Genomic DNA, 25,043 nt, shown 5'->3' on the forward strand with positions numbered 1-25,043 from the left:
CTGACATTGCTCTTGATTTCCACAGGAATGAAACCTGGCCCCTGTGTTTTATGGAGTTGTTCATAACTTATACCTTGCTCGGCTCATTTGGATGAAACAGTCTAGGACTCCAACTCTGTAACAGCATCATACTTTCTGGATTTAATTTAACTTCAAAAAGTAAATAGCCTGTTTTGTTTTGACGTCAAAATAGTTCTGATGCTAGAGCAGTTGATATCTGAGGGACTTGGCCATCAAAGCCCGGTTGCTGTCAACACACCCATTATTAAAGCCAAGTTTTTAAACTACTTTCCAGAAATATATGACAAACTATCCTCCTTCACATATGCATAATTTTTAACATTCACACTGCTGGTAGAGAGCCAGAGCTGCTGTGCTAGATGTACTCATTAGGACCCCAAATGGCTCTGTTAGAATCAATGAGGTTTGTTCTGCCTGTTGTAGCAATAGAAAGTTGGGATGCAGTGGCTGTGCTAAGCTGTGCAGTTTACATATCTTACCTGGACATATGTCCCAAAGATTGCTCTGGGGACTGACACAAAACAAGAGTATGTGACTGTGGAGCTCTAGCAAGCTGTCCCATGTTCTTCTGTTAGCGCTTAGTTATGCTGAGAATAAAAACCTGCCCTTCCACCCAGCTAGCAATGTTAATTCCTTAACTGAGACCATAAGGGAGAACAGTTTGATGTGGAACCACCTTGGTCCTCTGTTGATGACAGAGGCACATTGCACATCTCACAGAAAGGGCTCACAACAGTTGAAGTCTCACTATATCAGCACTGTTCCCTCTTTACCTACTCTCTTCCTTCCATGGAGAGTTTCCTTCAGACCTGTCTCCTTCCAGTGGGGCGGACTGGCATGGACATTTTGTCTTTGGTACAGATGGTTCTACAACATGGCTTTCAGTGAAAACTGATTAAACAGGAATTTTTAGGCTGTGAAGGTGATGTAGAGAATCTCTGTTGGTTAGATTCTATTAGATTGAATCTGATTTTTATTAGATTGGAAGTTGCCTGTAACTGGTTTTTAAGTTTAAAAATAGTTTTGCTTAAAAAAATGTGATGAAAAGGACAAAAATGATGGAACATATTTACTTTTCTTCCACATTCTGCCCTTAATGGCTGACAATCCAATTTTACTACAAAGATTTATGTATGGTGATATTTTCTGATTTCTTTTCCTCTTTCTCTTATGTAACCACAGCAGGAGAAAGTGAGATTTCTTCTTAGCCATATTTATCTGAGCTCTCCTTTAAAAGAAGAGTTAGCTCCTCCAGAGAGATGGAAGCAGGACAGAGCTCAGCGAGGTTGCCCAAACGTCTTACGCCCCTAAATGCCCCAAGAGTATCTGGGACACACAATGTGCCAGCAGATGGGATGCAGACCTGCAGAGTCCTGGACTCAGTTGGACTGGCAGCTGAAGGGGATGAAAAATACCTGAAGGCACTTCATCAGTAGCAGATGCCTTTGCTTCAGCAACTGAAGAGAGCCCCAGAGCCCTCTGATCAGCCTCTGCATTGTGCTGTTTGCCTCACCTTTCACGATCACTACAGCTGAGCACTTACAAAATCTTGGCTTTTATATAATTTCAGAAATTTGAATTTGCTCCTGGCCAGTGGTCAAGTGCATAGCAGAGCAAATCTAAGTATTTTCGATATCTTGATATATCTTTGCTATAAAGAGGAAACAGAAAATTACACATCAGCTATTTTACTGGGTCATTGCAAAATCCATATCTCCCCCATTCAGCAATCTTTAATGCAGTGGGAGACATAAGGTAACATTCAGTTCAAGATCTTTAGCATGATATCATATGCTGTGAGATTTACTTTGTCAGGGGGGAGGAGACACAAAACCCAATGAGCTGAAAGCACAAGCAGGGCAGAGAGAGGAAAAGTGAGCTAAGTATCAACAAAACTTCTTTTCAAGCACCTTTACCTCCTGGAGCATAAAGGTAGATGAGAGAAAGGAGATGTGTGAATTGTCCCAAAGAGCCCGTTTAAGTGGTTTTTGTCTTGATCATTAGAGGAATGAGGAAGCAGTGGGACTTGGGTCAGCACCAAGAGTGTATTTTAAGTGCTTTTTTCCCCTTAGGAATCATTCTGGAAAAGGCAGATGAGAGACAGGAGAAAAACTAGACTGAGCCTCAACAGGGCATTTGTAAGTGCTCCTTTTTCCTTTTGCTTTTAAATTTCATATTTAACTTGTTTCATATGGAGGGAGAAGAGACTTTTAGGCTGTGGAATTCACATAAAACCACTCATGGAGAGCTTTTTGACATTTTTGTCTTTTTCCTTGTCATTGAAGAGATACAAGGAGTTGGTGTGAGACCGAAAGAAAAAGCCCACAGACTTATGAAAATACTGTATGTGTAGTCCCCGAGCAGATTCCAGGCCAAATCCTGATATCATTACCAAAATGAAATGTATTTTTCCATGCTAGCAACTCCCAGGAATTTAAATAGGGAGGGACTGTGTCCCTAAGAATAACAAAATCAAACTACCTGGCAAGTCCACAATATTTTTATGTGTCTGCAGACCCTCTCTGCTTTGGTCATCTTGGCAATGGGGGAGAAATGCCCCTTATTGAAAGGCAGCTTGAGAGAAGGGACATCGGAGAACTTAGATTTGAAGACTCTAGACAATATTTAGCCTTCTTTCACTGTTGCCTGAATGGAAACTTGAGTAGGCAATAGTAGTTTTTAAAAGTCCCAGGAAAACAATTAAATTTCACAGAGAAAAAAATTAATTACTTTTTAAATGAAATGGAATTTTATCCTCAGGGAGGTACACCACAAATCTTCCATTCCTCTGATAAAATCAAACTTTCATTTGTGATTTTTCTGCAGAGCTCCCCAAGCCACAGCACAGAGCAAGAGCCACACAGAAGACAAAAAAAAAGTCCTCCTGACCTTTTAATTGTGAAGTATACTTTCATAGAAAGAGGTTATATTCTTTGGTACAAAGAGTGATATAAAGTTCATAGTCATCACCGTTACCGGTTACTCTTTAAATTAAACTATGCTGTCATTTTCATCTGAGTAGTGGCTACAAATGCAACTAATTAGATTCAGTTCTTAAAAATCCCCATTTTAGTTACAGTCATGTGAAGGGGGTATTGGTAAGGTAGGTCTGTAGGGAGAGACACTTGGGTTTTGTTTTACCAAACACAGATGGAAAAACCCAGACAGGTCACAAAACATATTGTCCCTCCTTCAGACCTCAAAGGTTTGTCTTTAGTTTCAACAAGCACCCTTTTCCCAGTAATAGCAATTAGACCAATGCAAATATGATCTTTCCTTAAGTAACTTTTCTTATTTATCTCCTTAGACCATCATGGCTAAATCACATTATCACAACATGAACTCTAGCAGATACACCAACAAAATCATGTGATCATGTTTGATTTTGCAACCACTAAGTAGATACTTGGAAGAGAATCCCTCTGTCCACTTAACACTGCTTAGTGAGGTCTTAAAGCTAGTTTGAGTAAATTTAAAATTTCTTCCTGCAGAATTTTGTTTCAGAGAGCCTTTGCTATTTGCATGTGCAAATTTTTCAATGCTCATAAAATGTACTTCTTTTCTAGTGTGAGCAAAACAGCTTTAAATTGTTTCCTAAAGCTTTCATTTTTTCAAGAAGTAATATTTAGAAGTCAGTACAAAAACCACTGGAAGACAGGAGCGTAGTCCATGCCTGTATAAGGCAAGGAAGTGGAGAGTAAAAGTATTCCAAGCATATTAAAGATAAATAAAATTTGAAACAAATCACCACATTGTTTGGATGGCCTCAAAATTCTATGACTTTTAGGAAGGATTCTTTAATGTGTTTCAGTTTTCCCTTCATTGATAAGAAATGGGAAAAAAAGCAGAGACCTATCATTGATAAGAAATGGAAAAAAAAGCAGTGACCTACCCACATGTCTCAAAGTAGCCTAAATGGTGCTGTAAATGACATTCTTACATATCTGCTCCTGTAGCACTCTAAAGTTCATCAAAGGTGATTTGCAGTCTAGAAAATATTCATAGAGGTATTTTCTAACAAGAGAATTCTATCAGGTTAAGACCAAACACCTTCTGAAGTTGCATTAACTTCATCAGAGTTTTATTTGAAAGCAGAAAGGGAGAGAAATTTCATTTTTCAGTATCCTTAAAAGGAAATAGTTCTAGTTTTCATCACAGAGATGAAACACATGAATGATACTCTATCACAATACCTTTCATGTATAACAGAGAAGGAGTGAGTAATTTGGATGTTTAATTTTTTTCAAAATGAAACATTTCAATTGAGAGTAAAAGATTTATTTTGTTTACACTAAAAATGTTGACATTTTCAAGCTCTGTTTGTAATCCACATGAAGACAAATGTCAAAATTGCCCAATGTCCTGTGAAATGGAACTTCTGCCCTCTTTCTCCTTTGCTTGAAGCAATGAGATATTAAGTGTGAGAGGATGAATTAGTTTTCATGTCCGTTCAGTCCTAGCTATCTACATTCAAGAAAATTTTCAGTTACTTCCAGTCATGATGACAACTTATGATTAGTTCCAGCTGCAGTGTTGACATCTGTCTACTGCAAACTGAAGAGACTGTCAGTTCACCCATTAGCAGCAATTCAACTGGGTTTGAGTTTAACATGGCAACTTTAAACCAAAATGAGTGTTTCAAAACCAGCTACAAAAGCTCATACACTCCATTCTCCTTAAGATGCTATTACAATGAAGGATTGTCCTTGATATTTTGGAATGAAGCTTGGTTCTTTCCTGAAATGAGGCAGTTTCAAATAGTTTCTTTCCTTTATTTCTTTTCAAATGGAAAATGTCTGCTGTGAACTCTCATTAGCTTTCAATATTTTTACCCTATATTGAGCTATTACAGAATTTGAAAATAGGAATACAAACTACTTACTTTGGATTCACTTGAATTTTTCTTGACTTTCACACCTTTTAAAAATAACTTTGGACTTAAGATATTTTTGGCAAGGCTTCTGAGGACCCTTATGCCAGAAAAGGAAACAAAATTCCTGATCTGGTGAAGAGCAGATGGATTATAAAAGGTACCTGGCATGGAATAGATGTGAAAATGAAGAGCAGAGAATGGATCTCTGGTTGCAGTCTTTCAGGAAAGTATTCCATTCACCGTGAGGATTACCAGAAAAAGGGTCCTCCATTACTTACACATGCTGTAAATATTAATGTTTTCAGGAAACCAGGCATGAGTTTTGCCTGTAGAAGTGCGTGTATGACTTCATACTACTGCACAATGAAGTTTCTGCCCTCTCCCGGTTGGATAAAATTATTTCCCATTTCTTCCATGCCTTCTGGTTTAAATGGCAGCTCCAAGGCTGTGCTCACAACACAGTCCCTGATCCCTCACATCTCCTTCATGCTGGCTAATGCCTGGATCAGGGCAGAAATGAGTCTGTTACACAAAGACACTCAGGAGTAGGGAAAGGAACCCAAATACCACTAAGAAAGTGGAGGACACCTCAGGACCAAGCCATGCAGTGCTGTAAATGGGAGCCCATGCTCTCATGAGACCTGTGGGAACACTACAGACAGAGACTGTTATAGGTAGAACCTCTATTCTCTTTCTTTTCTTTGGAAAAGTGCTGAGATAACACCCTATGAGCTAAACTTCCTTTCACAAAAACAAGCACAGCACTATATCCCTGACAGATGATTTAAAGAAAACCTATCAGCCTACACAAAAGTGGTAATGCAGTGTTCACTTTGAAGAACTGTTACTACATATCCCTACAGAAATTCATCATTCTCTTGGATTTTTCTAGAAGAAATAATTTATTTTTCGTAGAGTTTAATTAGAGTTTAATAGAGTTACTTGGCTAAAAATCTGTAAAAACATTCAAGAATGCCCTCTGTTCTTTATTTTCTAGACAGTGCCTTGCTTTGGCTCTGTCTTTGCCAACATGCCATGCTGTTTGTTTGCCTAACAAACACCAGAAACTATGCAAATACAAGCCCCTTTCAGAACTGGGTTCCTTTTTTTTTTTCTCTTTCTTTTTTTTTTTAAACAAAGCATAGAAATTCATGACTTGGATATGAGATGGAGTGAAATGATGAGCTGTTTTTGCTTGATGGGTGTCACCGGAGCATCATGCACTGTGCTAATTTCTCAGCTTGTGAATAGACATATTTAGACTGACAGTTGAAAGTGGGCTGCAGATTCCACTTAAAACGTGTTTTTCATGCTGAGTAATGAGGGCAAAACACAAACCAATTCTGGCAGTTAAACTACGCACTTAAACCTTTCATAGTGTTGTCAAACACTATAATCCTTCAAAAATCTGAGTTTGAATGCCCTTAATATTTTATTTAATGAATTTTAAATCCTATAATTACCATAATTAAGACACTCCTTTTGGATCATGTCAGTGTGCTGCTCAAAGAGGGAGAAAGCTGTAGGCGATTTTCACTAAAGATTTTCCTGAATGCAAATGATACATACAGCTCATTTTGAATTCTTTATGATGTCATTTGGGGAAGCATTTTTTTAGAATGCACCTGGCAACATTGGTGTGAAAGTCTGTAATACCCTCCAAGGAAAGACCTAGATGGAAAGGGCCTCATTGTTTCCGTACCTGACTCCTCCTGTGCTGGCCATGCACCTAAGATGGACATTTCTGCTCTTCATTTGGTAAAACAGGATATCTGGAAAGAACTAAAAGGTTTTTGAATGTGTGAGTCCTTGAGGACTGAAAATGAATGCTAGACTGAGGTATGCATTGACCACTGAGAAACAAGATGAAGCTTATTATTCTCTAACACCATCCTCCTTGTCAAAGGGAAAGTCTTCCTTCCAGCATTTCTTTATCTTGGTCTCCTGGGTCAGAGATTCTTGAGGGCTGGTCTTTTCAGTGAAGACTACTGCAAAGAAGGTGTTCAGTAATTGCACTCTCTGCATCCTCTGATTCCAGGGAACCCTCTACATTTAATGATGGGCCCACATTATTCCTATCTTTCATTTTGTTGTTGATGTATTTGGAGAAATCACTCTTGCTATCCTTGACATCCTTGGACAGATTTAATTCCAGATGGGCCTTGGCCTTCCTTGACTCATTTCTACTTACTCTAACAACCCCCCTATATTCATTCCAAGGGGCCTCACCCTGCTTTCGTCTCCTATGTATTTCCTGATTACACAAAAGTAATGACAGGAGTTTGTTATTCATCCACACAAGTTTCTTATCCCCTTTGCCCAATTTTCTTGCTTATTGGGATGCATCATTCTTGAGCCTGAAGAAAGTGATCCTTGAGTATCAACCAACTCTCTTGGACACCTCTTCCCTGTAGGACCTGTTCCCATGGGATTCTTCCAAGAAGATTCCTGAAAAGGCTAAAGTTAGTTCTCCTGAAGTCCATGGTTGTAATCTTACTCGCTGCCCTGCTTCCCCCTTGCCCAATAACAAACTCCACAAATTCATGGCCATTACAGGCAAGGCCGTCCCCAGCCTTCAAGTCTCCAACAAGGCCTTCCCTGCTTGTTAGTATGAGGTCAAGCAGCACACCAGTCCTAGTGAGATCCTCCATTACCTATGACAGGAAGTTATCGTCAATGTTTTCCAGAAGCCTCCTGGACTGTTTGTCCAGAAGCTTCTTCAGCAGATGTCATAGAAGCTATAAGTCCCCTACAAGAACCAGGGCCTATTACTTTGGGACAGCTTCTAGTTGCCTGGAGAAGGTCTCATCTAATTCCTCCTCCTGATCAGGTGGCCTGAGGTGAACCTCCACAACAATGTCACCCTTGCTAGTCTGCCCTTTTATCCTGACCCATAAGCTCTTGACTTGCTCATCATCCACCCCAACAGAAAGCTCGATACATTCAAAGTGCTGCCTCACATGGAAGGCAGCTCCGCCCCACACCTTCCTGGCCTGTCTCTCCTAAACAGTGTGTAGCCCCTCATGACAACATTCCAGTCATACGAGCTATCCCACCATGTCTCCCTAATCAAATGAGATCAAAGCCATGTGACTGCACACGGGTCTCTACTTTCTCCTGTTTGGGCCTATAAACCAACACAATGCTTGTGTTGGTGTATAGGCACTTTATAGACGTATTTGATTGTGTCAGTATCCCAGCAGGAGCACAGAGGGATGCCCCATAGTCCTGTCTTGTGATTATGTCTTTGTCTGCTTGTGCTTGATCAAGGTATTCCCTCTTAAGCCTCATTTTCCTATTAGTGTGGACACTACAGTTCCCCCCTTCCCACATCTTATCCCTGTCAAGCCTCACTATGTCCCCATTCCTCTTCAAATCTAGTTTAAAGTTCTTTCCATGAGCCCTGCTAACTCCTCCTTTGAGACAGGAGGACCCTATTTGTTGCCATATGGCTCGCTGTCATATAAGCCAACCCATGATCAAAAAACCCAAAATTCTGCTGGTAACACCAGTTTTGAAGCCAGGTGTTCATCTGCATGATTTTCCTGTTTCTTGCCCCCCTCATTCCCTGTGACTGCAAGGACATAAGAGAACATATCTTGTGCTTCAGATCCCTCAATCAGTTGTCCCAAGGCCCTGAGGTCCCTCTTGATTGTCCCTCATCGGGACTTCCTTGTTGCCTACCTGGAAAACCATGATAATGATCAGTAGGCCGTACCAGGCTGGGAAGTTTCTTGATGATGTCTCTTACCTGGGCCCCAGGGAGGAACACAGCTCCTTATGGATGTGGTCTGGTCAGCATATGAGGCCATTCATTCCTCTCAAAAGGCAGTAACCAATGACTGATACCCTTTTTTTATTTAGTTGAGGAGGTCATGATACACGGATAGGCAGCCCTACCCTAAGCAACCTCTCCATCCCAGAAGAACCTCCCTCCACATTCTCATTTCTCATGTCCTCATTTCCTTGGTCCTCAAATTCCAGGGCCTCATGCCTACTATACAAAGGTACCTGGGGAGATAGGGGAAGCTGGGAGGGTTCTGCTCACCTGCCACTCTGAGCAGAATGCCCCTGAGTCTCTCAGGTCCCCTTCTTCTGCCTGGTGGTGAGATACAAGGAGATTCATGGCTCCTTGTGAAGTGGGTGGTGGGCGCATTTGTCTAAGGTGTGATAGAATGGGGCTCCTCCAGTCGATAACTTCCTCAGAGTCCCTAATACTTCTTAGCCTTTCTACTTCATCTCTCAGCTCCATCACTAGGCTGAGCAGATTGTTGACCTGAGCATGCCTCACACAGCTCATTTTCCTGCTGCCATCTGAGAGCATCTCCAGGCTCTGAGGCTCTGACACTGCCTTCAGCCAGAGACCTGGACCCGTGAGTGCCTTCATGGGCACTCCCTGCAGGTGGCCACATCCTTTCTGGTGTGTGCAGAGGAAGCAACTTTTTTGTCCAAGTGGACACCATAACTGTGCTTTCATGATGAGGGCAATGACCACCAACTACGTGGGGGACTTTAAGTGAAAGGGGTACTTCAAGGCTGACTGAGGTGGCCTGTGCAATGTGATCTTCGTAGGGGCAGGTATGACCATATCAATGGGTGGAAAATTAGGGTTACTTGTGGCTCTGTGGCTATGAGCGCTTTGTATTTAGCCATTTGAAAGGTTTCACAGCAAACAAATCAATATCTCTGAGAGAGAATCCTACTTCACACCCAGATCTGAAATTCCCAGCCCTGTCAAAGGCATCTCCAAGGACAGTACATGCCGCATGATGCTCATTTGTTCTAACAGCTGTAACCAGCTACACCACTCATGTAAATTAATACCAATCAAAGTACAATAATTATTGGCTGGTTTTATTTAAATAGCTAAAAGGCATGAAACAAGAATTTTGTACAGGAAAAAAGTATTTTTCTTTACAAGACATATAGTATGTTTATATATTAAGAAGAACGTTACAGTCAAAATTAGTCGTTGAAGGCAGCAGAAAAAAAGTTCTTTAGCAATATGTGTTATTGAAACTTTAGCTAGTATTCCTGCAGCACTTTGAAGTACCACAGGTGAGATGAGTTGGGATTTCAGCCCATCCTCCAGCTGATGGTTTCCTAATTAAACATAACACTATTTAATACTTTTTTCCTGCAGCGAAGATTTTCAGTGAAGCCTAGATGTGAAAGTGGTCAAACCCCATGAAAGTCTTCAGGACTTTGGTGCCCATCTAAGCCCTAAAGTATACTTAAATCTTTGTGCCCTACATATTTATTCTCAGCCCCTACCTGTTGAACTTAACATTTTTATTTTTAGTTTAGAATGGTAAACAATATAGAAATAAAAAATGTTAAGAAGTGGGTACTTAATTCTTGTTGATAAATATCCTTTTTATCAAAGGATAACAGTAACATGAAACATTTTTTAAAGGCATTCAAGAAAATTAAGGTACAGATACCTAGCAAGTAGAATAGAGATAGCTGTTAAGGCAAGATAGATGTCTCAGGCCTGTAGAGGAGTTTGTTAAGATTCTTTTAAGATTCAAAGATTTTGGTCATCTTGAACAGTCAGCCTTCAACAATCTGGCAGTTGGACTGAGACATCCAGACCTACATTCTTGAGTTGAGTTTTAAATCTAACTGAAAATTTTATGTCTTCATACAAGATAATTTAAAACTCAGGACCAAAAGGAGATAAATTTTCATAGAAACCTAGAATGGTTTGGGTTGGAAGAGACCTTAAAGATCATGTAGTTCCAACCCCCTGCCAAGAGCAGGGACACCTTCTACTTGACCAGGTTGCTCACAGCCCCATCCAGCCTGGCTTTGAACACTTCCAGTCTTGAGGCATCCACAGCTCAACTCTGGGCAACCTGTTTCAGTGTCTCACCACGCTCATCACCCAGTTTCAGTTACCAGTTTGGCTCCTTTTCTATATGAAACCAAATTCAATCAATGGAAAAGAAAATCAAGGTTATCACTGATGAAAACCAGCAGTCTTACTGACTTAAATGAAGTTAAGCTGAGTCTCAACACAATGAGCCTCTGACCTGAAAAGGATGAAAGATGTTTTCATTTATCCCAAAGTAGGACTTTAAAAACATTGAGTCATTTCATTCACCTTTGTTTTCATCCAGAAAATTTATCTTTTGTCTGTGATTAAAATCCTATACTTCAGGGTATGTTTCCTACAATATATCCTATTTCTCAGGTGCTGGAGGCATGCCCTGGAGAATATTATTCCTTACTTAGTGTGTGTCAGACCACATTTGACACAGTCCATTACACCGTCACAAGATTTATCCTTCTGATAAAAAAGCAAAATCTTTAGCTGGGCAAACTGAGTTTGATAGCTGTTCAGAAAGAAAAATATCTGTTTTTTAAAACACAGCTAGTATTCACAAGCCCAGAGGTTGTGTTTGTGGTGCCTGCATCAGCATTAAGTTATCATTTAAAAGCCCAAAGAAAGGAAAATGATTGTATTAGCTCTATCTTCAGGCCAGTTATAGAGGTACTGATTACTTGCCATATCTTCTACAGACAACAAGAACTTCACCCTGCAAATCACACACTCTAATTTAAGAGGGATCTGTCTCTCTGGTTAAGAGATTACACTGTTGAAAGCAAGTCACTGTTAGAAAAAGTATTTAATCTTAAGCAACATACCCAAAAGAATTTGGAGACATAGCTTTAGGTTCCCAACTATAAATAAAATAACATAAATATCAATATCATCATCATGGCCAGGCGTCGCGAAGGAAGATTTGGGAAGGACTCTACCCACGTTTGTTGCAAGCACGTTGCAATCATAAATATCAATAACATTATGAATATCAACCAATAGAAGAGTTAGAAAGTTGATATTAAGAATAACCATTGAAATAGGATGTTTCACAAACAAAGTGCTTTAAATTTCACTGAAAATGGAAGTTACTATCTTTCTAAATTATCTCCTAAATTTATTATCTTTCTAAATTTAAATGCAGGTCTACTGCCATAAACAGGTAAAATAGTACCATTGCACCAGCACTCATAGCAGAGGTCAAAGTCAATGAAAGGACATTTTTTGGACCTTGTATTGCACACCACTTGATTTCCTACAATTGTTTGCACTTGGTTCCCTGATTTGCAATTACTTACCCAATTATTTGCATTTGATTAAAAACTGAGCATTTCTGGACAGATCTCCACTTCAATACTCAGAGCTACGGATTCCATTTTTGCCAGAGTCATTGCTTTCTGTGATCAGTTTACATCATGTTTTTTTTCTTTACTGTTATAGAGAATTTCTTAGTTCTTCCAGTTTCTCTCCTAGTCTTGTTACTAAGAAAATCTGTTAGCAAGCAACAATATCAATTTATGTCCTTTCTTAGAAGTTACAGACAGATCACTTTTAAATTTTGGTTTTAACAGTACCTTGTAAGCCTTTCATGGTAACATAATTTTTTCAGCTCTAGAATTATTTTTATGTTCCTATTTTTTAAAAAGAAACATGCCCAATTTTTTCAGTATCTCCTTTAAACTGAAGATCCTGAAGCAAGATGTGGTATTCCATCAGAACTAATCACACTGGAATCACACAGGGAAGCCATCTTCCAGCCCCTGCTCACCATCTTTGGATCTTACCTCTTGATTAGGACTAACTTTGTCCTCTAATCTCAATAGCTGTGCCTTTCCAGGACACAATCTCATTCCAGTTCTTTTGAATTTTTAAAGGTTTTTTATATTAATTGTTTTGCCAAGTGATGCAGTCCAAATTACCAGGCTACATTTCTCTGTCCCAATTAATTTATCTTCCACTTTTTCAATCCTTGAATGATCCACAGAACTTTTCAACAATCATTCTATGTCTATATTTACCCTGACAAAATGTTAAACCACGTGAAAATTTCTTCCAGATTTAGAGAGTTGGTCTAATTGTTTCTTGTTTTCAATTGGCAATTATTTTTTTTGACCTGTTAGTTCACAGACCATTTAGTTCATACTTTATAATTTCTATAGACTATTGGTCTTTAATGAGACCATCAAATACTTTTAAAAATCAGAGTATGCCCATCTTAACAGAGGTTGATCCCACATATATAAACTTGACAAAATGGTGCATCTCTCAGGACCAATTTCCACAAAAGTGTTGACTAGCATTGATTATAACTCTTTCCTTTATTCATTAATTGATTGCATTTTTTATCAGTATTTTTACTGTTTTCCCTGAGACTAATGCTGGGCTAAATACCCAACAGTGATCAAGATTCTCCACTTAATTTGTTTTTGGTTAGGGGAAATGCCTGGGAAATAACAAGATGTCACTAGCTTATGAAAAAGTGGAGTAAGTCTGTGGGTTCGGGTTATAAAATGAAGTAGAAGTAGGACATGGAGAGGAAATTTCCAGTAAGGTTTGCCCATGAAAATTACTTGTTTTGGTTGTTATACTCTATTTTTTCTGTTTTAACATACCTAGCATCTTGATTACCAGCTTTGCACAGTTTCATTTGTCTAAACGCTCAAGGAAATCACAGCAAAAGCTTATTCTATGTAGATCATAATAACAGTATACTTTACCCTTAACTAACTCAGCTTTATGAGGAAGAGGGACAATCCAAATTAGACTACAGTAGTGATGAATATTTAATATTGGTTTGGGATCCTCTGAGCTTAGCTTTTTGAAATGCCTCTGATCCCTCTGTGGTACACATCACTCTGGGTGTGCAGCTGAGCAGAAGTGCATGGGGCCTGTATAGATTACGATATGGATGGTTTATCACTGTCTGTATAGAGGCTTGGTTTGCCTCCTTCAGGTAAAGGAGACCCCCTTCAGGACCCCCCAAATATGTGCAAATTAATAAATCATACCTGTTGCCGGCCTTTTGTCCCAGCCCTCCGGTTACCAGGTTTTTCAAATGTAATAATGAAAACAAGTAATTCTTTCAACATCAGGTACTTAAGGCAGCCTTGTGGCAGCTCGCAGGGAAGGTGAGCATTAGAAACAGCTGATTCCCATTCAAAGGGTGATGCTGCCTTTCTATTGCCCTTGCACATAGGTGACTTCCAGGATTCACGTGATCACTGCTATGTAGTTCCCCTGCAATGAAACCTGATGGATTGTACTAGCAAAGTCAGGCAGTAGGTGTTCATGATTCCATCTCCCTCCTCACTGACCTCCCTGACCTCCTCATTGTATTTTTTCATAATTTTCTCCCTTCTGCCTCTGTAGTTCTTTCTACCAGCCCAAATCAGCACCCATCAACTCTCTGGGACGCTGTCTCGGCCAGCAAACATTTGCTTCGTTCTGAGGATTTTTCTGTATTGTGCCTAATACCTTAGCAAAAGGGAGAAGCTGTCCTTTTTAAAAGTAGAATTGAAGCACTGGTCAAACACAGTACTTAGGCACAAGCCAAACTATAAGCAAATCAATAGGACTTCTCATTTGTTCACATGATTACAATTAAGCATATCCCTTAATGCTTCCCTGGATGGAAGCCAAAAGGCAGCAGTAAATTGAGTTGAGATCCCAGAAATTACCTTCCTTTTACTGAGACAAATTCACCCTTTGTATTAGCAGATGACATTCTCTAGTCCAGAGAAAGACACATAATCAAGCCACTTAAAATGGAGAATCTTTTATTTCCATTTCTGCAAGTATGGTCCTTTACCCTGCAATTAAAAAAAGAAATGGAAAAGAGAAATCCAAAAGAAGCAATGGCTTGGCACCTTTGCTGCAAAAAATTCCTTACTGCTGAACAAGGCGGCTGAGCTCTCAGGTTACATCACGTCAAACAAAGGCTCTTTAAAGAAAGATCTCAACTGCATAAAGATCTTAACAATTAGAACAGAAAAGGAGAGACAACAGATTGTGAGCAAAAAAAATGGGAAACAAATTGAGCTCTGATTAAAAGTCAAAATAAGAATTAATAAGGTTGTGATACAGTCCTAAGAAACAGCAATTCTACTTCCTTCTTTGCTGTAGTTTTGGTAAACTTTATAGATATGCTGCCTCAGATTTCCAGCAGAAAGAAAGGAGTGACTAGGCAGTGGTGCTTGGTCATCCTATGCAGTGACAAACCTCTGCTTGGGTGCTGCAGATCTCAGGCTCTAGTTTTGCCATGGTAATGCCACCCCTTTCCAACCCAGGCTGCCTTCATTGAGGTGACACAGCAGGATGGCTGTTGACAGGGATTTCCATCCCCCCAGGCCTGAGCTAGACTTATAAAATACCTTTCCAGTAGGGACTTTTCTTCTTTAAGCAGAAAAAGAACATGTTCCTGGCAGAACTGAGTTGTTCTGTATTTGTAATTAGAGAAAATCAGATAAAGAAGGTGGCCTGGAGACAGATCTGAAAGTGATGCAGTATGTAAGTCTTTGATACCAAGGGCAATGTCAGCTTGGGTCAGTCAAGAGAAGTCCTATGAGGAAAAGCCATAACCTTCAGCCAAAAATCATCTTATTATATAATTTAAGATTTTATTTCTTTTTTTTTCCCAGGATTGGAGTCTAGACAAAGGACACTACATTCCACCCTTAAAAGTCTCAGAAATTGCTTCAATTTTCTTACTCTCTTCACAGCTGAGATATTTTTCTTAGGGATATCTCTTCAAATTGCCTACAAATTTTATCTCATAAACAACATGTTTAATGCACTCATCCTCTCACTAAATTTACTGCTTTTCCTCTACATGGAGATGATTTGCATTTTTTTTCTCAAAACCATTTTTCAGGCTTCAATTCCTTTTTTCCTTTAAAGCAAATTTCTAGTTCTCTGTGATATTGATGTTTCCTTCCTGAAATATTTTTCTGTTCTTGCTATTATGTTCTTTTACTACAGCTTGCACTCTTTATCATTTCAGTTTCTCCCTTCTCAGCAACCTTTTTGCTACTCCTCACATATCTCTAGTTGCCTTATCAAAATATTGACAAAATGTTTTCCAAGAACCTGGCAGGCATTCAGTGCATCCTGACACATTACTCTCCTGCCAGACACCTACGCAGTTGAAATCCTTTCTTCCTACCTTCTTCCTATTTTGAATGATTCTGATAGATATTTTCTAAAGAGGTCCATCCTCCTGAACTTCTTTGGTATCTTATTATAAATCCTAACAAACAGAGGTCACACCTACCTACCCTCTCTCTTTATCCTTCCCTATGCAAACTGGCCCCAAGTGCATGTGTGCATATATGTTGACAGAAAGGGATGTACAAGGCAATACCTTCTATCCATATTTCCCTGCCAAATATCTCAAGACAAGATCAATCACTCTACGTGAGTATTCCACAGATACGGATTGTCTCAGTACATCTGTTATTCCGATATTGCAGGACTTCATGTTTGAATACCTTGATTTTTTGACATCATAAAAGTTTTATGTGCTCTTAAGCTCATTTTTCAGAGATTGTGAAATAACATGTAGGGAGATGTTCAAGAAAGGAATTTATTTTGAGCTTTTTTTCATATGCCACTGGGTAGAAATAATTTGTATTCTAGAATTTAATTATTTTTTTTCCTATTAAGTAAAAATTACTTTTCTGTGCATTTATGGAAAAAAGCACAGGATACATTCATGTGGTTACACACTTTCTAAGAGTGTGGGCTATGCATTTTGCCTGTGAACACTTGAATGTCTCTCCAGGGCTAGCAAGCAAATCCATGTATTTCAGTATATTACATGCGTAATAGCTGACAGCAGTATCTGACCAGAGGCGTTCAAAAACTGGAGACTCTCACTCACTGATTTTTCTACTATCTCCCACAGATGCCAAATGATGGGCAAGACCCTCAGCTGGACTAAGCACATGAGCCTCAGGTTCAGCATTTTACAGTATGACAGAAACACTTTAAGTCAGATAAGCCCTCTAAACAAAACCTTTTCCTTTTGTCCTTTTTCTTTTTTTTTCGTACAGCAGCCCATGTCACATGAACAAATACTTTATATGACGGAGTCCTCCATGGTTCAAATAAGAATAGACTCCGATTTGACTAAATCAATAAGAATGTTTTCAGCCCCATATTCCAATTCTGTAAATAATTTTTATGCAACTTATTTTATTTTGCAGGATAATAACACTAAACCCTTTAAAGAAAGGTGCATTTTATAACCAAATCTGAAAGAAACAATCGAAAACAGACTGAAATTTGAGCTCAGGACTACAGGTGATGATAGCAATCAGTTATGGAACTGGAGATTATCATAGAATCATTAAAAAAGGAGTTAGAATGCAAAACTTCTCTTCTGACTAGAGTACTAAGAGCATCTCTTGTCAGTTCCCCTAAAGAATGAGGAAAGATTTTCTATTTAGCAAAAGAAGAGCTAAAGAGTAACAAGCTGGCAGGGCAGGACAGAGAATGTGCCCAGACAGAATTTGGGAGAGGAGCCTGGTAAGTTTGTTCCAGAGTCAGAGTGGTTCCTGGGCCATTCCACCCTGACAACAAGTGTGGTGACCAGCACCCAGTACAGCTTGACCCAACTGAAATAACCTCCTGGCAAAAAAAGCAGACCCAGAGGCAAGGTGAGCCCAACCCATCCAATCTGTAACTACAGAGAACATTAAGTCTGCATCCCCAGGCAAAGCCCTGAGGTGCTCCCACAGTGCCACACTGTTTCCCTGACCACAGCACCAAACCTAACCTGTTCACTCCCTTAGATGATTACTCAGAAAAAAAGAAGAAAAAAAAAAAAGAAAAGAAAACCAATGGCTGTCTGGAGTATCTTCTCCCCTTGTAGGTCTTTGTCCCTATACACCTTTCTGTTGTCAGGACAGGTTTAGATTGGATATTAGAAAGAGATTCTTCACCCAGGAGGTGGTAGGATGCTGCAACAGGGTCCCCAGGGAAGTGGTTACAGCACCAAGCCTGACAGAGTTCAAGAAGAATTCGGATGATACTCTCAGGCACATGCTGTGACTCTTGGGGATGGTCCTGTGCAGGGCTCGATGATCCTTGTGAGTCCCTTCCAAGGCAGCATATTCTGTGATTCTATAATTTGTTCATTCTGCTGCACTGGATGATCCTTTTTCTCTGCATCAGCAGTTGCTGCAGGGCTGAGACCTGCCCAGGTTCACCCCTCATCTGAGTGCTCAGTATGGGACCTCCTGGTACCACCCTGTGCAAACTGGAAATTTTAATCTTCAAATGCATTCAGATTCTTCAGATACATTTAGAATTAATTATTTAAGTTAAGTAAGCTGAAAGAAAATAGTTTAGAGATGTCTGGTTTGAATTTGCAGCAGAGAAACTCGGGGCTGTTAGACACAGCTGGTATCCGTGTACAGTGAATCATCAGAAGGGCTGGAGAAAATGTGTTTCTGCATACAGACTGATGACGTTAAAGTAAAAATTAACAAGAGTGCCTACATGGTTAGAAGTACTATTCAGGTTTTGGGTGAGCTATGTGTTTTTAAACTGACAAGCTCAAAAGGATCATTTTTCCATCTGGATCTCTAAAAATCTAAAAATACAATACAAATGCTTTTGTGGTTAGACTATCATCATTGTAACCATAAGGAAGGACTTTCAGATACATAATACATTCAAAAAGCACTTGAATTTTCTTGTTCCATTCCATCATATCCTGCCTAAGTAAATGTGATGGCAGTATTTTAATCTTGGAAGGTACATGTAGAAGACAAAATCCTTCATAAAAAATCATTTAAATTCCAAACCAACATAGAATTGAACAATAGAGCTAAGCATGTGCTTCATTGGTAGATCAAGTTTCTAGTGAAGAATGGTTGTTTATATTATTTCATCATAAATGCCAGTTTCTGTTGGTAACAAATAAATACCCCCTGAAAAGCTTCCAAACTGCACTTGGATAGCAGAGTAGTTTCACACATGCACCCAACTCATACTTTAGCAAATTTACAAAGACACATTCATGTTTTCACTTGACAGTGAATAATATTTAAATACCTTGTCAAGATACCTTTCTACAAAAATCCTTATTTACTAGTCAAACCTGCAGGTAAAAACTTTGTTCAAGTGGTTGGTCTGGCAACATAATTTGGCACTCTATATCTATTAACTTCTGTTTCTGCTTTTGCACAAACAAGATTTGCCACAGATCACTGGTTCAAACAAGGAGTCTAAATGAAGTATCTCAAATTAAGTTTGAATTGATTTACATCAAGAACCAATGAACCGGCAAATTTTCTTGTGTGCGTTTCCGTGTGCAGAACTAAAATACTTACAGGAGATACTGTCATACTGGCAATTAAGGTCATTGGATAAGGAAGACCAATTTCCTCATTTGTTTTCCTTTCTCGTTTTGCAGGAGGAAAAGGCAGTTGACAGCCCTCTCTCTTTACTTTCTGCTAAACTCATCCAGGTTAAAAACATTCAAACTTACAAAATCTCCAGATAAAATAGCTGCGTGAGGAATACAAAATCTATACCAAGGAAAGGACAATTTACAAACATCTACTTTCAGAACAATAAACGCACCACTACAGTGGTTTAGGGAGAAAGCATGTTTCTGCTTACTCTTCTCGATGGAGTAATCAGTCTATTTTCAGTTCTGTCAGTGAAAGGAGTGAATTCAGCAGACAAGACTATGGTGGAACATAGAACTATATAAACTGAAAATGCTTGTGTGATGCTTTGAAGCCATCTGTGTTTATTGCACATTCCACAGTCCAAATTTCCCACTAGCCTTTCAAAGAAATGTTTGAACTCTTTGCTTCATAATAAAGAAAAACAGAGGCAGGCAGTTGTTGAGGTTTTATACTGAGGAGCACATGTACTTGTATGTAAGCATGTGTGTGTTTGTATGTGTGTTTCTTACTTTGATAGAGATTACGAGCCATGTAGGAACAGAGTGCTTAATTGAAAAGATAACAAATGATGAAGCAGCTGTTAAGTATGGCACAAAAATTGCTCCGAGCAGTTAAGGCTGATCATCACGATGGAAATAGCTTTTTGACAAGCTTAGCATTCCTGTGACAATAATTAAGAATCAGGTTTCCACCAAAAGGCTTTATAGCCAGAAGGGGTTGTGAATCAATGGGCAACATTTTTATCTTGGAATGAAAATTAATTATTCAGTGTAGAACATGCTTTCTCACACTTAACTGCCTGTAATGCCTCCTTTATTCTCCATCTTAATTCAATTAATATACCATTGTTAAAAGGGCGTTTGTCAGTAGTGATTTACTTTTGTTAAAAATTACCGTAAGGAAATATGACAAAATTGAATGGTTCTTAAATTAAGTCATAGTTCAGATTTTTTTGGCAGAGAGTTCCTAACTGTTAAGTACTCTTTGACAAGGGTGTGGATATGAGCATTTTGTATTGCACCCTTTGAGCTTGCATAAGCACATAAAGGGATTGAATAATACATGAAAAAGAAGTGTAGGATTTTCTGAAGTGCTCCATGTGGCCCTAACTTCTTTCTCCTATTTAAGCTAGTCAGAAAACATATTGAATTTAATTGAAGCAGTTTCAGAACACCAAGGACTTCTGAAAATCTTATTCTTATTTAGAAGAAATATAAAAGTGTTCTTGCCCTTTTGACTATTATATGGAAATGAAGGCATCTATCAAAGCTGTCATGACACTTACTGGAAAATGATGCGACTTTGGGGAATTATTCAGACTGTTTTGACAGGCTCTACAATCTGAAAATGGGCCTGGAAATGTCCTCTTGGCAAGAAACATTAGACAACATAAGCCTCCACAAGGGCAACTTTCGCCTCACTATTGCCATTGATGTTTTCAACTTCGACAGTAACAGAGCTGAGAGAAAAGAAAAAAAAAGGGCTGAAATTGGTATTTAATTTTATTCAGTAGTCCTATATTTTTCCATTATTGCCCATGTCTTCTGTGGTCCTGAGAAGTGCATCTTGATTTTCTGTTTAATCTTTCTTTATTTAAGCTAATACTTTGTAAAACACCAGAAGTGTGAGAGTAAAAGTTCTTTGCTTGAAGGAGTCCCATGTTTTTTCCTTCAATGTAAGTTCCTTATGGCACTCTCCCTCTGAAGCAAAGAATATGATCACCTAGCACACTGAGTTTCTTACAGGGCAAGAGGTGCAAGCCTTTCAATCCCTTTTTTGTTATCTCATGAATGTTTCTGCTGAGCCAAGCACTACTAAAAGAAACGCCGGTGAGTCACAAGAGAATGTGCTCTCTACATATTAGAGAATTAATAGCTTTATAAAACCTCTTAACATTATATTAGCTGGAGCTAATGCTGAGCCTACTCACAGCATATGATGTTATGGAGGACAAGCAGAGCCCTGGATTCTTGTTCTTGCCCCAAAAATACTCCTGCCTTGCTGCATTCTAAAATGTCTCTTTCATGAGAAGATTGTTCTCTGGCCTGGCACAGGAGGGAGAAGTCCACGTTCGTTCTCATTTCTGGAAGTTTGTTGGTAAGCCCAGCACCAGCATCAGCCTCTGAGTTACTCATCTTTGTAATCAGGAGACTGTAACTGATTCATGCTTTTAAAAATCAAGAATATGCTTTTAAAACGCCATGTTCTGAGAATGCAACAGGTGAAATAAACTCTAAAATTATTTGGTTTCCCATATTTGAACTAGGAAGTAGATTCAACTACCTTAGGAAACCTAATGTCTTTCTCCTCCTTTTAAGCAGACTTACCTCATTTGCACATCAATATATATGTCCTTGACAAGCACACCTATCACTTATACTTCAAGATATGCCAAGTAATCGAAGACAAATATGTCCACAATTTGCATTTCTTCTATGAACACATTATAGGGTAGGGCCACAGTGATGTCCAAAGAATGTTCTGTGCTATATTAATTTTTTATTTGAAGAAGCTTATAGCACAATTGAAATAATAATGCCATCTATTAATCCAGGAATGTGTCTTTCTATACCACCTAAATTTTAAATTTAAAAATCCTTTTGTCCTTTCCTATCCTGTTTTCCACCTCACTGACCACCGACATTTCTTCTACATTGACTATTCTAAACAATTAGCTGAGAAGCATTCCTTGCAAATACCTCACTGGCCCAACACCTTTACTCAATTAGGGTATTGCTTCCTCTTCAATCAACATGACTTGTCTCTGTAGGACTACCCGAAAGGAAAACGCCTTCCAAGAAAAGTGAGACTGCCAGAAACAGGCCCTGAGATAATCCCCTTTTGTTCATCAGGTACTTCATCCATTTTGAGGAGACAGAAACAGGGGAGGAAGCAAGGAAAGCATGTGTGTAGATCAACACACCTTTTAAAACATTGGCAGAAATGTCAAGATTCAACTTTATGGCTAAGTTGATAAAAATCTTTAACTTCTTTGCCACTTGGTGTGCTTGTCAATACTGCAGATTAATGGCTTCTGCACTGCCTCATGGTTTTGTTCTGTGTCAGACCAGAAAATGAAAGAGGAATAAACCACCCAGAAGACATCAGATAATTTCTGGTAGGAAAAAAAGCCACAAACAAACATCTGAAATTCAAAGGAAATGCATCTATTGTTAGTCCAGGCTATTAGTGCTTGCTGCCATTTGGTCCAGTTGGAGGGAGCAGAAGACTTGCATAAATCGTATATTAGGACAATATGTTTAATACAGAGCCAGAGCAGAATGTTTCTGGCATATTTAATGGATACAATAATGTTGCATCACAAATCTGTCCTTGAGTTTTTCTTTCAAGGGAACTGCCCTGGAGTTAGTTGCAAAAAAATCAGTGGTCTGGAAATTATGTAATTTAAACATATTTACCTCGGTGTATGCCAGTATTTGCAGCTGTCAAAGTGAGCAGAGCCTTGTCCTACTGAGGCTAATTCTCCTAAATTAAAAACTGCTTCTGTTCCATGCACCCCCTCAAATGTTTAGCCTTTGCCAACCAAACGTGGAAATTTGGAGCGTTTTATAAATACTTCCAAATAAAGAGAGGCAAAAAAGTTCAGTCGAAGAGTTCTTTACCAAAAATAAGTGTTTTCATTTGACATTTTTTTCAGGAATGTAGTACAATTTTGAACAGGAAACAGTGGAAGCATTTAATTGTCTTTCACATTTACAATATATCAAAATTAATAATTTACTTAAAATATATTTTTTTTAATAACTGAAATTAAATTTATGGGCTATAAAACTTAACTGGAACATTTAAGTGTCTTCGCTCATACATCTTTAACAGGCCTTATGGCTATTCACATTTTCTTACTTTGACTGGTTTAAAATTCAAAATTTTGAAAGAAAATCACATCTGAAATTACTGTTTTCAGTGAATTAAAAGATAAGATGGTAGAGTTAAAATATAAGTTCCTACACCTCAGACTGATCCTGTAACAATACGGAAGACAGACTAATCTTGATCCAAATTATACTGAAAGTTGAAGCATTCCTGTCTGGTTTTTAATTTTATTGATAGCATTCTTTCACCAAAAGATTTTTCTTATGCCACGTTCATGCATGTGAAACTAGAGACATCATATATTAACTATAGAAAAATACTATGATATTTATATAAACCCACTGTATTTCACCTGTTCCTGTTCACCATTTACAATGAAAGCTCACCAGTAGAGGTGAACCACTGTTAGTGTTTAGTGTGTCACCAAGCACAAAGGTTCTACTGCATAAAAAATAAGAGACTAGCTTGTGCAAAAGCACTGAATTGCACCAAGAACATATTGGTGGAGTGGTATAGCACAATGGAAAGTCACCTGGACAGTGCTTGGAGTTACATTTTGCATTACACTGACTCAACTCCTTGCTGAACTGACTCATGCAAGGTCCTACAGAGATGGTCTCATGATCGGGACCTCTTTGAAATGAGGAAAAGCCTCCAGATATCTAAGACTAGAAAAAATATTGAGGTGCTTCCAGTAGGAATTTATGTAGAGACCATATTGATCTGAAAAAATGAAGAGGAGGGGTTCAAAAAGATTTTTCACTCTTGCTGATGACACAGAAATCCATAAATGCAGCTTTTCCATATGACAAAGTGATATGCAATATTCACTGTGGTTTCACACAGTTGGGTCAATAAACTTCCATTAACTATGGACAACTGTCAAAGTGACCCGCTGCCCTCATTTCTGCAGCATAACTTGGCCTTAGCTGTCCATATTAATATGAATTTTAACTCTTTGGTTTGGCATTTTAATTCTTCATCCATTAGTCTCACATTTCTGTATTATCAGTTAGCACTATTGATTTTAAAGAATACATACAATCAATTTGCTCGTATGTATTTGCAAAGGTCAGGAGAGGACACAAATGTGATTTCTGCAAGAGGTCCAGACGTTGCTTCCTGATGATTTTTATTATCTCTCCTTCTGGCCAAGATTATTTTTACAACTGAAAATAGTATTTATCATAACTGAAGGATCACTAGATGTCCTTGCAGTCTGAATTTTCAAGGGTTCATTTGTGGGGATTTTTTACAAGATGTGTCTAAACAGAGGCAGTGCAAGCCCAGAAATATCTTTCTCCAGACTGAGCTTCTCCTGGTGTGACTGCCAGACATCTCAGATGCCCATGCTTTATTGGAACACAGAACACTGAATTGGCACAGAGAAACAAGTGGAAGCAAAGCAACAGTCTGATTCTCAGACCTCACAGACCTGCAGATACTTTACGTTTAAAGATACAAATACAACAAAAACAAAAATTGAAGCTTTCGCACGACTGAGGTAAATCCTACCCACCCTTTTTTTTTTTTTTTTTTTTTTTTTTAATTAGATAGGAACCAGGATTCCTATGTAGAGGTGGATGCTACATTTGACTGAAATGCCAAAGTCTGTAGTTGCACTGTGCCCAGAAGGGAGGCTTCAAAGCCTGATTCTCTGGCTGTTAAGAAATCTTCAGCCTGCTTTTCCTTGGTTTTTTTACCCTTTCCATGGTATTGTTTATGGTTCCTGGTATACAACTTTTCTGTTTAAGATCTTACTAATGGGTAGAGAAGAAATTTCTCCCCATATTTAATATCTCAGCTCCTAGAGACCTCTGCCAGTCAGAGGGAGCATATGGTGTTAACATTTTTTGTGGTGTTACCTGGGACAGTTTTGCTACTCGGAAACTCCAGAGAAATCTCCCTAAGGAATGCCTACTACTAGTTTTTTCCTCTTAATTTTTTCAATGTCCATTTCCTCCTTGTTTTAGAGTTTCTGTTTGTACTGCACCAGGACACACAGTACCACAGTCATTAGCAGTGGCACATTATTTACAGATGTGAGGGACTTGCCTGGAGATCAGCC

At 38.8% G+C, this 25,043-nt stretch overlaps 1 long non-coding RNA gene across 1 annotated transcript; it reads left to right on the top strand.

Annotated features, from left to right (window-relative positions):
• The first annotated feature begins 7,635 nt into the window (after positions 1-7,635).
• On the top strand, positions 7,636-21,978 carry LOC108503750. The gene is made up of 3 exons (XR_001876909.1): positions 7,636-7,734; positions 16,624-16,689; positions 21,912-21,978. It is a non-coding gene; the product is annotated as an uncharacterized LOC108503750 (long non-coding RNA).
• The last annotated feature ends 3,065 nt before the right edge of the window (positions 21,979-25,043 follow it).

Source organism: Lepidothrix coronata, unplaced genomic scaffold (assembly GCF_001604755.1).
Source record: "Lepidothrix coronata isolate B3197 unplaced genomic scaffold, Lepidothrix_coronata-1.0 Scaffold145, whole genome shotgun sequence".
Classification (NCBI taxonomy): domain Eukaryota; kingdom Metazoa; phylum Chordata; class Aves; order Passeriformes; family Pipridae; genus Lepidothrix; species Lepidothrix coronata.